This window comes from Delphinus delphis, chromosome 11 (assembly GCF_949987515.2).
Source record: "Delphinus delphis chromosome 11, mDelDel1.2, whole genome shotgun sequence".
NCBI classification, from domain to species: Eukaryota; Metazoa; Chordata; class Mammalia; order Artiodactyla; family Delphinidae; genus Delphinus; species Delphinus delphis.
This window is the reverse complement of record NC_082693.1, coordinates 73,226,206-73,239,099: the sequence shown is the minus strand read 5'-3', so window position 1 is coordinate 73,239,099 and position 12,894 is coordinate 73,226,206. Positions and strand designations below refer to the sequence as shown.

Here is a 12,894-nt window from a genome sequence, read left to right as displayed (position 1 = left end):
CTACACTAGACTTGTCCTAGAGTTCCATTTAGATCTGTGACAGGGTAGCCTCCATGTCTTTCTGTTCCTCAGCCACTGCTCAAAATACAACGTCCACCATCCCCTGTTGTCTCAGCTTATCAATCCATCCTCCTCCTCTCCTAGGGTCTAACTGATGCCTCTTCTCACCAATCCCTCTACTCACTATTGCTCTCCTATCATCTTTCTCGTTACCTTTGGAAACCTCCAGTCAGGACCTGCTACATAATTTGCAGGACCCAGTGCAAATGAAAATGTAGGTCTCCTTGTGCAAAAAAACAAGGGGAAAAAACTTATTTTTTCCTTTCTTTTGTGATCTCTCTATAAACCCATTCTGGTGGGTTTTATTATTATCATTCTGTGTCAAGCTCCCTCAGGCAAGGGGTGAGTATAGACTTGCCCAGGAGCCCGGCACAAGTCTGAGTGTGGGGCTTGCATTGCTAATCCCCATCCCTCCGCAAGCCCCTTGCTAGGTCCCCTGGAGGTGGCAGCATCACTGGACAATGGGGTGGGAGCCGGGGGAGCAGGTGGCTGAGGTCTTGCCCAGGGAGGCAAGATAACAGGTGAGCTGAGGTTCTAAGCCCCCTATGCATTCTCCATCATCCCACCAGATCAGATTTCACTTGGAAAACACAAATTCAGGAATAGAATTGAGAAGAATTTCAAGGTGATATCCAGAATGCAGAGTCCCTTTTGAGAGCGAGATCCTGTTTGTGGGCCCTAGGAGCACACATAGGAAGCCCAGTGGACCCCGCCATGGTGAGCAGCTTTCCCAGCATTCCCAGCATTTTCTCAGACAGAGCCTTCTGTCCTCCTGAAATCTGGTGCTCCCTCGAGGAACTTGGCATCTTTTGAAGCTGCCTGAGGGCGCACTGCTTACTCTCACATGCCCATGGGAACTGGGGTTGGGGTGGGAGACACAGCTCCCAGCTCCATGATGCTGCCTCACTCAGAAACCATTACTCTTCCAACCTAATGTAAACGAGGTGCACAGCATGATGGTAGCCACCATACACTTTCTCTTCATCCATCAGCCTCCTGTATGCTGTCCATCTTCCATTGATCATTTACTGCCTCTAGATCACAATCTTCCTTTCCACCCCAAACCCTGCCATCTTCCTAGCCAGGTTAGAAACCATGCACCAGTCCCTATTTCATGGGCTCTTGGCCTCAACCCCATTGTCCTTCAACCCCACCTAGTCACTTAATTTGTTGTCATATCCTCAGACTTGCCGTAATTGAGAGCCACCAGGCCAATGAAATCTTAAATTTTAACCTCCTGTACTTTGGCAACTTTCTTCTCTTATTCTGTTCTCTAACCCCTTATGCTCATAAAGAGTGAGAGGAACCGATTCTTTGGATGCAGTTGATTTTGTCTTGAGGGTTTTAAATTGTCCCATATCAAATTATCCTGTGTCATATATTTGACAACTTTTGTAGTTGATATCATGTACTTTTGATAATGTTATCACATTTCAAACTATTATAGACACACACACACACACACACACACACACACACACACACACACACACACACACACACACACACACACTTCCATTCCAGAAATTAGAGGAAAGGGAACACACTTTCTTCTCCACTCTCCATCCTGCCAACTCTCCATGTAGGCTCACTACACATTTTTCTTTGACTTCTTTGAGACTCTCAGACCCTCCAACACTCATTTTTCTTTCACTCTGCCAAGTCTTCACGTTAATCAGTAATATGTCTAAATTTCACGATCTATTACTTGAACTGCTTTCCTGAAAATATCCTCAAATCCTTTGCTTTTCCATTGAACCAGCCCAGAAAACTGGTTGAACCCAAGGTTAACAATGATCAAAAATAGTACAAAACATCACATGCTTTACATGTATTGTCTTGATTTTATCTAATTTAATCTTCACAATGATTGAATGAGGTGAATATAATTATCCCCAATTTACAGATAAAGAAACTAAGGATCAGTGAGGCTCAGTAACTTATTCATGTTATTTCTAAAGTTAGAATTTGTGGTTCTCAAACTTCAGTATATGAAAATATCATCCGGAGTTCTTGTTAAGTAGGGTTTCTGGGTCCTGCCATGGAAATTCTCATTTGGGAAAGTCTGCACGTGGTATGGGATTTCTGCATGTTTCATAAGCTCCCCCAGTGACTCTGACTGTGACACTCACTTTGGACTTCCATAACTATCTTTCCTGTAGGTGTTTGTTTGGACACTTTTGGTGAAGGGGAGACTTACCCAGAGGGGGATGGCAGCTTGGGGAGCCCTCATTTTTACTTTTGGACCATGGCTGTCCTATTACTATTGCCCTCTTGAGAGCAAAGTGAGATTAGAGTGATCTGTGTCCAAAACCAAATTGACTTTGAAAAATAAATCATGCAATGAATACCATAAAATATCAACTCTCACTACCAATCATATGAAAAATAATTTTATTTAAATTATTGACTCAACTTGAAATTGCAGTATTATTTATTAGTAAGTATAATGCTTTTTTCCTTTGTTTAAAACTGTTTTTCTCTATTGTGAGTTTAAAAAATTTTTCAACAGTATCCATAAACTGTTGCAGCACTTCTTGTTCTGACCATGAGAAAGTAAAACACGTGGAGATATGCACTGACTTCTCTGTATAATTATTTGCATAGTGCTATGAGTTAGAGAAACGTTATAAATACTATCATAATGAAGTTTTACATAAACATCCTACAGATAAACATGTCGTGATTTTAAATACATCAATAGCAGAAACATCCAGCATTTTGTTTCTGTTTAATAATCTGTGATTTTTTTTGTTGTTGTTAATAATGTATGTGTAATAAACAGTATTGGCTTTGAAAGTCTGGGATTCTATGTGCATTATAGGGAGTTTCAGTCTTCCACAGTCCCTACACTTGCATGTCAACCTGATTTAACTGCATTCACTTTGTTCAAAAGTCTGCAGTGTATCTGAAGAACCCTTGAAATGTTATATTCCATTCCTTTTTTTCCCCTTATGTCAGTGGCTGCTTTATTAGATGTAGACAGCTGGGATAGCATATGTTTCTTTAAAAGAAACCTTTAAAATTAAAATTTGGAGAGCACACTTTTAAAAGCCACCAAAAGTAGGGTGAGTTTTCCTTCTTATGAGACATGAGATGTCTGGAAGGATTCAAACATCAACATGTAAGAAGCTTCACTCTACACTTGAAGGTACACTGTAATAGAAGTTAAGTCCAGAGATATTTTAACTTTTGCTGCAGTTTCATATAAAACATTTAGATTAATGGTATTATATGTCTTCACTTATAAATTAAAGATAATAATGTTTGCCGTGTTACCTTAGAGTACATTTTTAAAGACCGAATGAAGTGATGAAAGTAAAAGCCCATGGATAAAGATAGGATACAAGAGAGGGGAGAAGAAATAGTGTTTATTAGATGTCCATTGTGTTCTAATCATTATGCCAAGCACATCACATATATTTTTTTCACTTAATTCTCACAATCTGCTCACTGGGGTAGACATATTGGCCCATATTTTAAGGAAAGAATACTAAGGCTCTAAGAAATTAAGTAGTTTGCTTAAGGCCAAATAGTAAGTTGTGGAGCCTTGATTAGCAAATTCTTTTAGTTCCACCTTCCAAATGTATCAAGAATCCAACCACCTCTCACCACCTTCACTCTTACCACCGTAGTCCAAGCTATCACCAGTTCTCTTCTGGACAATTGCAATAGCTTAACTCTTATCCTATTTTTGTCTCTGTCTCCCTGCAGTCTGTTCTTAACACATAAGAGGGAGCCTTTTACATTTTGTCAGATCATTCACACCTCTGCTCAAAACCCTCAGCTAACTTCCAAACTCATTCAGAATAAATGCCAAAGTCCTTAATGAGTCACAGAGCTCCTGCATTATGTGGGCTCCAATATCCTATTATTTCTTTGGCTTTGATCTCTTACCATTCTGTTCTTTGTAGGCTGTGACTCGGCCACACTGGCCAGCTCCACGCCCTCCCCTCACCTGGCAATTCCTCAAACATTGCAGTCATGCCCCTACTTGGGGCTTTTGCACAGGACTGTTTTCTCCAACATAAATTCTCTTTCCCCAGCTGTCCTCATGTATCTCCTCCTCGTCTCTTTCCAACCTTTGCTCAAATGTCTCAAAATCTTAATGAAGCTTTACGTAAATTGCCTCATACCCAACTTTCCCCCTTGAACTCCCTCTCCCTTGCTTTACTTTTTTTTCTTACAGCATATCACCATCTGCCATAGGGAAAAAAATCATTACGTTGACAGTTTCTCCCATTTATCCACTAAATAAGCACCATGAGGGTAGGTAGTCTTACGTATCTTTACACTGTTTGTATCCCAGGCCTCATCCATAAAAGGGATTATAATAGTACCTTTCTCAGAGAATTTTTGTTAGGATTAAATGAGATAAAGCATGTAAACCCCATCCTGGTCCCTGGAACATTTTAAGTTCTTGGTAGCTACTATAGAAATAATTATTACTGTTACTATTTATGCAAGAGATGTAGTCAACTTTCTAAATCAAGAGTCTTTCTTCCCATAGCTTGGTTCAGATCTATTACCAGGTGAGAATATTAAGAAGGAAATAAATGGAGACACTTTTCTTCATCTTCCTTAGGAAAATACGTGTGAGAGTGAAAGTGAGAAATATGAAAATAGTCATGATGGACACAGGTTAAATAGATTAAATAAAACTATAGTCACAGATTTCTAGATCAGAAAAATAATGTAATATACCAGTAAGTATTATAATCCTGTTATAGTGGTTAAAAGGGCAATGAGTCCAGCCCACTCTTCCTAGGCTGGACTTAGTTAAGTCATTCAAAGAGGTTTGTCATCTAAATGATTCTAATAGATAGGTATGAAAGAATATTTCAAGATCTTTTGCTGAAGTTTGTTCCAGTGTTTAATCACTGGATCATCAGATTCTCCTTCAAATAACTTCTCATCTACTTCTAGAATTTTAATCTCTTTTACCCAGTTTTGGCTAGTATACTAATGCAGGACCACTGGTATCTGTCCTTTGAGCCTCAACTTGAGTACTTCAATTAATCAATGAGCTATTTACTGAGCCTTGTGCCAAGTATGGGGCTGAGCTTAACAACAAGTTCTAATTCATGATCCTCTTTGCTGTTCTCTGACCTCCTTGGAGTCCCCAGAGGCCCTTTCATCTTTTCTAATGGTCTCATTTTCATTTTTGTTGATCTTCTTTGAATGAGCTCCAATTTCTCTACAACTCTCATAAATACTTCAGGAAAGCCTTGATTATTGCCAAATATGGGAGAAAGACTACTACTTGTGATAAGCCTGACATACTCCTATTAAAATATATTCCAGCATAATGTTAGCTTTTTAAATAATTGCTTTATGCTGCTGAGTCATCTACTTGTGTTATATGACGAGGATTAAGCCATCCCCCCACCTCCACAGTACTTGAGCACACAAAGTCTTTCTTAAACCAATTGAGTTTGTTTTTTTTGTTCCTCACTGTACTATCTTTCACTCAAACTGATTAAATTCAGTCCTATTTTTTAAAGTTGTTTTTCTACATATTCAAGTTACATTCTCATCGTTTTTAAAATTAGCTCTTCTTCCCACACCCTTCCTAGTTCAGTTCAATGCAATGCAATATTTGGCATGTATTATGTTCCAGGCATTGTGCTAGATATTAAGGCTACAAAATGGGTAAATGTAAGCCTTATTAAGAAGTTCTCAATATAGAGGAGACAGAAAATGTATTAAATTCCATGTGCCAAGATAGAGGAATGCATACTTTCAGGAGATCACTTAGTAGGCTTCCTGGTGGAGCTATACTAACTTGAGCTGTTAGGATTAAATGGGAATTAAGTAATGAAGAAGATAGTACAGCATTGCAGGCAGAGGGAACTATATAATTAAAAGTTTAGAGGCTTAAAACAGTGAATATATGTGGCAACTATAAACAGCTCCTTACCTTTAGTATAAAATGTGAGCTGAGGAACTGTGAGAAACTTAATAAACATCATTTCAACTTCAGTAAGAACTAAAAAAAGATTATATAATCTTTGGCTGCCTGGTGGTTGAATTGTCCTTAGTACAAATGAACCTCATAATTTGCAGATTCCATATTTGTGAATTCCTCTACATGCTAAAATTTATCTGAAACTCCCATATCAACACCTTTTACCTAGACACGTGCAGAGTGATGACAAGTTTAAGTCACCCAACCTGCACATTCCCAGCTGAGGTCAAACAAGGCAACTCCTCCGTCTTCTTCTTTCAGCTCTCATACCGTAAACAAGTATCCTGTTCGAGGTCTACTTAGTGCCATGTGCTTCGTGTTAGTGGTTTCGCTACTTAAAATGGCCCCAAAGCATAGTGCTGAAGTGCTATCTGGAGTTTCTAAAGTGAAAGAAGGATGTGATGTGCTTTATGGTGAAGATATGTGTGTTTGATAAGCTTCACAGTTAATAAGACTTAATTAACAAGAAGTGAGCTCCATCTCCCAACAAAATCATGGCAGTGCCTAAACGTCTGCATTTTATCAATGTGAAGAGTAGCCGTAGCTATCTCATTTCATTATTTAAATGCATTGACATTGTCACCAAAACTTGCTTAACTTTGACCATCACCACCAATGAAATCAGGGAGTAAAATCTGCATTGGGTCTGTGCTGACAGCACTCAGTTCTACCAAACTGGGCATGCCTTGAAATTGCAGACATTCAATGGTTCTTTCTTGATAATGAATATACTGGTGGTGATGTTGATAACCAAAAGCAGAAAGGTGCCTGAGAAAATCTTTCACATTCACCTAAAATGGAACAGCTGTACCCCCATTAGGAAAATACATGCTTTGAGGGTACATTCAATAAAATTAAATAAATCTGATGCTTAGTGAACTGCTTCTGCATGCATGATTCTGCAGTAGCATCAGTTATGGACAGCATAGCCTCTGCCCACAAGAAGTTTAAAATCTAGTGCATTTTTGAGGATAAGACAATTATTTACTATAATGTACATTAAAGACGCACAGAAAGAAGGGATTAAAATGCTGTGGAGTTTTAAAAATAGAACTACCACACAACCCAGCAATCCCACTACTGGGCATATACCCTGAGAAAACCATAATTCAAAAAGAGTCATGTACCAAAATGTTCATTGCAGCTCTATTTACAATAGCCAGGACATGGAAGCAACCTAAGTGTCCATCAACAGATGAATGGATAAAGAAGATGGGGCACATATATACAATGGAATATTACTCAGCCATAAAAAGGAACAAAACTGAGTTATCTGTAGTGAGGTGGATGGACCTAGAGACTGTCCTACAGAGTGAAGTAAGTCAGAAAGAGAAAAACAAATACTGTATGCTAACACATATATATGGAATCTAAAAAAAAAGAAAAAAGAAAGAGAAAATGGTCAGAAGAACCTAGGGGCAAGACGGGAATAAATATGCAGACCTACTAGAGAATGGACTTGAGGATACGGGGAGGGGGAAGGGTAAGCTGTGACAAAGTGAGAGAGTGGCATGGACATACATACACCACCAAACGTAAAATAGACAGCTAGTGGGAAGCAGCTACATAGCACAGGGAGATCAGCTCGGTGCTTTGTGACCACCTAGAGGGGTGGGATAGGGAGGGTGGGAGGGAGGGAGACGCAAGAGGGAAGAGATATGGGAACATATGTATATGTATACCTGATTCACTTGGTTATAAAGCAGAAACTGACACACCATTGTAAAGCAATTATACGCTAATAAAGATGTTTAAAACAAAAAAGAAGAACCAAAGATACATTTTATCAAATTAAATAATTTCTCTTAAAAAAAATGCTACGGAGTTTTAATGGTGATCGAGACCATAGTTGGTAATCGGGAAAAAGATATCAGAAAAAAGCTTCATAAGGGAGATGATGTTCCTGGAAAGAACACATTCCAAGTCCGAAAAATATGAGGCATACTAAGACTTTGTGAAGGTAAGAGATAGGAAATGTGACTGAAAACCAGGCTGTGCTTGTAAATGTAATTGGAGGTTTTTGATCAGAGGAATATTATGAGGAGCGTCCACTTTAGGAAGGGTCATCCTACAGCAGTGTGCTGGAGGAAGCCCATGGAGCAGGTCAGCGGATTTGGATATAGTTCCTGAGCAATTTTGAGGCCTATGAAAGGGTGAGAGCAGGAGAAACAGAAAGGAGGACAGGCACGTGAAGCTTTGCAGAGGTTTCACACCTAGAAAGCTAAGCCTTACAGCCTGAGTTACTAAAAAAACATGTGAGCCATTCATGGTCATAGGAAATTCAGGAGAAGCAACCAACTAAATTCCTTTTCCTACCAGATATATGTGCCAACAGACATTTAAGTGGAAATGTAAGAGTGGGAAGTTGGTAAATTGGGTATGGATCATGCAGGAAATTGGAAGAGGGTTGATTACTTGGAAGACATCTTCAAGAAACAATCTTAAGTCCTTTAAAGTAAAAATCCTTGTGCTATAAAGTGAAAGCAATCAATGTATGTTATAAATGTAGAAATATGTTTGCAAAATACATAGCATATGTATGTTGTTAATTATGTGTTCAGATGTGCTGCTTTATTGAATCCTCAGCGTAATTCTGTGGGACAGTTGTTACAGAATGAAAAGGAGGGGGAAAAGTCTTTCATTTAGAAATCGAGAAAAGATATTTTTTAAATGATCCCCCCACGTCCCCCCTACCCACCAAAAAAGAATGAGAAGGATGAAAATGAGGCTGGAGGGTGGTAGAAATGGCTTTTATTTGTCAAAGACCTTTCCTTGCTTTTGTCTTACTCCAGGTGCCTATTACCTCTCATCTGGATTGTTAGGAAAGGATTCTTACTGGGTTTTCCTGCCTTATAATTCATTCATGCTCCCTTCATCTGCCAGGCTAATCTTTAAAATTTCGGCTATAACATTTTGGCCTTCTGCTTAAACACCTCCAGTGGCCCCTTCTTTTTTATTACAACATTAAAGTCCCTCCCGTCTCATTCCCACCATCCTTAGCTCCAAGCTCACTCTGGGGCACTCAGCATTTCCCAGACCCAGCCATGTACGTTCAGATCTGTGACACTTTTCTGGTGTTGCTATTTCTGCCCACAAACCTCCTTCCTCCCAGATACTCCTAGCAAAATCTTACTTAGCCTACAAGTTCCAGATCAAATGTAATACCCTGAGACCATTTTCTGATTTCCATACCCCAAGCAAATGTTTAGTCCCGTGTTGCCCAAGTAGCCAGACCAGGCTGATGTTGGATTAACAACTTGAGCTAAATCTCTGTGCTCATAAAAGCCTGTCAGGACTGAGTCCTTTGAGGGTACCTTATTGCATAAAATTTAGCAAACGGACATGGTATAACTCTAGGTTTGTTTGTTTCTTTGCTTTTAGCAAATGTATTAGGACACTTGCAAATTTGAAGCTATACCTATGTTAATATTATCAGAATAGATTTAATTGAAACTGACACTGGGTGTATATGAAATCAAAGTGCAACCAGTATTCTTTGCATTTTGTACAACATACACCTGCTCAGACATGAAGAGTGTCATGATAAATGGCAGCTTCAGCAAATATTTTCTGCAAACCAGGGTCTGCTTTAATGTCTGTCTGTTTTGGAAAAGATTGTATGGTCTTTCAGTCAGACTCTCTTCATTACATACACAGTCAGATTATAAACATTGTCCACAAGGTTATATTTGCATTTCGATCACATCTGTAAGGGTATGATTTATAAAATAATAAAAATGTTTAGTTTGATTCCTTTGGGACATGACTCAATAGGCAGGAAGCCCATATTCAACTTCTAAATATTACTCAATAGGTGTGATCCTAAAATCAGTGGTCTAACTGCCTATGAATTGAATTCTCAAAGCGGATAAAAGAATGTTACATTAATGGAGACACAGCAGAAGCAAGAGAAATTTTCAGAGCTCCGAGCCATTAACATTACATTTCACTTTTGTCCTTTTTAAAATGGACAAAATGGTATATGAGCTCCAGCATATACCATGTCACATCAGAGTCAACACAACTTTCTAAGCTCCACTATAAAGCAAGAGTTCTGTGTGCTAGCTATACTGTAATGCAAATGTGTATTTAAAAAAGTTAATCTACTGAAGATAATTTGCATGTTGCACTTTCTAAGAATTTTTCCAGAGAGTTTTATTGTTGTTGTTGTTACAGAACTGGGAAATATTAAAAAACATTATGGTTTGGGGAAATAAACTTTGCAAAAAACAAGTTAATTAAAATACTAGTGAACACTGAAGAAATTTTAATAAGCATTAGGAAAAGGTCACAACTTCGGACCTTAATAGAAATTCTATTTCATCTTTTGTTCATGATTCCTTCAATCCTTACAGTTGACATTTAGATTTATTTTATAGAGTTGAGACTATTTGTCACAAACAATCAACACTAGGGCTTTGGATGCTACTGCATGAAACTGAAGGACGCTAGGACTAGAAAACAATTACTATACAAGATGATTCTAACACATAATCAGAGGGTATACAAAAGGGAGGATGATTGGCATGCAGTCCATAAAGGCAAAGAGCTTGAGAACTTTCCACTTGAGGAATAAGAGTATAGAGTATTCTAGGCCATCAGCATAAGGAAGGAGGTTTAGGGTGGTAAAACAGATCCTCCTTGAGGGACTTGGTGAATATCTGAAAAGCCATAACATAGGATCTAAAATATAGGCTGGGAACATGGGAGAGGGACAAAGGAAAAGAACTCTCATCACTCAGATCCAAAGAAGGTGGGAGCATTACTAAGCACAGTCTGAGCAGTAGGTGTAGAGCCCAGGAGCAAGAATGATCTTGATGCCAAATAATGTCTTATGAGGTCAGGAGCCTAGAGCTAAACCAGTTCTAGGAGGCAGGAGGTAAACTGGATCCACTAAGAGTAGAAATAACCCTATGGTGGGAGGGAATAGGGATGAGGATAAGAATGAAGAAGTGAAGAGAATAAGCCAAACAGCACCTTGGCATAGGTTCTCTCATCCCTCTTCCCTCATGTCTTTGCATCAACATATATTTATATCTTTTTAAAATTTTCTTCAGATTCACAAGAGAAAATTTCTCCAAAGATAGCTATTTAACTAACTGTTTTTTTTTTTTTTTTTTTTTTTTTTGCAGATGGGGAGTTTGATCTTGAAGAGTCCATGGAGGATTTCTTGAAATATTTTAATATTCTCTACTTAAAAGCTGTGTTTTACACCAGGACAGACTCATGATTTTAGTTATCCATGCATGGTTAAGGGAAAAAGAAGACAACAAGGAACTTATTATTATATTAACATTTTATTGACTTAGGAGGAGTGAACAATAGTCTCAATTTAGATTCATTGAATAGTTCTTAGCCTATAAATAGCTGTGGTTTCATAAGAGTTTCTCTTTTTATTTGTTGTATTTTTAATACTTCACACCATTCACTTGGATTAGAATATGGAAATCACTCTGCAAAACTAGAGAGGCTTATTTGAAGGTTAATTAATAGCAAAAAAAAAAAAAAAAAAGGAACAAAATTATAGGATGTTCCTGAGTCTCTAACAGCTGAGGCCCCCAACAGCCAGTAGTTGCAAAATCCATAATAGTCTACTAATAAAAAATAAAGGTCACCATTCCACCTGGATTGTAAAGCAATCTCTTTCTACTTCCTTCTAGAAACGTATTCTTACAGTGCTCTCTCTAGCAGTCTCATATGGGTTCCTGACCTGCCTTCAATTTTCTCCACTCTTTGTCTTATAAAAAGTTAAATTTTTTTTCTACTTGACTGTATTTTCATTTTAACTCTCTCTCTTCTTTTTCCTGGCAGCTTTTAAGTCAAGCACCTGCCATTGTTAGAACGATATTGAAGAAATTGTACTAAGTCATGTGGACCTCTCTCTTTAATATAAAAAGTCTAGCCAATGATTCTTAAATGTTTTCTTGTAACAAAGTCTTATGATTCTGAAAACATAAGTTTTTAAAGAGCTACAGTTTTAGAGAATTTTTAGAACTAAAAACTATAAAAGATAACTTAGTTGAACTCCCCATTTTACAAAGAAGAAATTAATTATTGTTTAGGATATAGTATTTGCTTGAATAATATAGTTTTTCTTCACAGATTTATACTTTCCCAATTCATAACATCAATATATTCTAGGTGAAGGACTAAATAGGGATCTGTATATCTTACTTTTAAGAAAATGAAGTACAGCTCTTTAAGTACATATAGTAGAATACCATTGTACAAATATTATACTCTTTTTCAAGGTATCTGGGATTTAATACATCCAGTAACTGTTGCACTAAAGTTCCAGTTTGAGAAATGTGTATATCTTTTGTGCTCATTAATTATGGTAGAGGCTAGTATAAGGTATTTTGACCTATTTACTCACTTTACTGGGTAGAACGGGAGACCAAAGGATGTCATAAAAATATCCAACATGTATACAGTACTTACTATGTGTCAGACACTATCCTAAGCACTATATATACATATATATGTATGTGTGTGTGTGTATATATATATATATATATATATATATATATATATATATATATTCATTCAGTCCTCACAACAACCCTACAAGATACCTGTTTTTGAGATGAATAACCTAAGGTTCAAAAAGGTTAAGTAACTTTCCCAAGGTATGTGGAAAATTTGGAATTCAAATACAGCAGTGTTTCCCATGATTTTTGCTTCTAAGGATACATTCCTATATCTCTTCTAAGGATCCTCTGTCTATTTCCCAGCTCTGCTTGTCTCTTCTTAGCTTGATTAACATGCTATCTCCCTTATTCCAAAATGGCCACTGGCAATCCTGATGGAAAGATAGAAACTTTACTCACAGGTGAAAAGCTCCAGGAGGGAATTTAATCAGTCTA

The 12,894-nt window shown here is 37.7% G+C and overlaps 1 long non-coding RNA gene across 2 annotated transcripts in view; it reads right to left on the bottom strand.

The window, feature by feature from the left end:
• LOC132433273 (uncharacterized) overlaps window positions 1–12,894 on the bottom strand; it is a 295,039-nt gene that overhangs the window by 96,199 nt on the left and 185,946 nt on the right. The window lies entirely within an intron of this gene.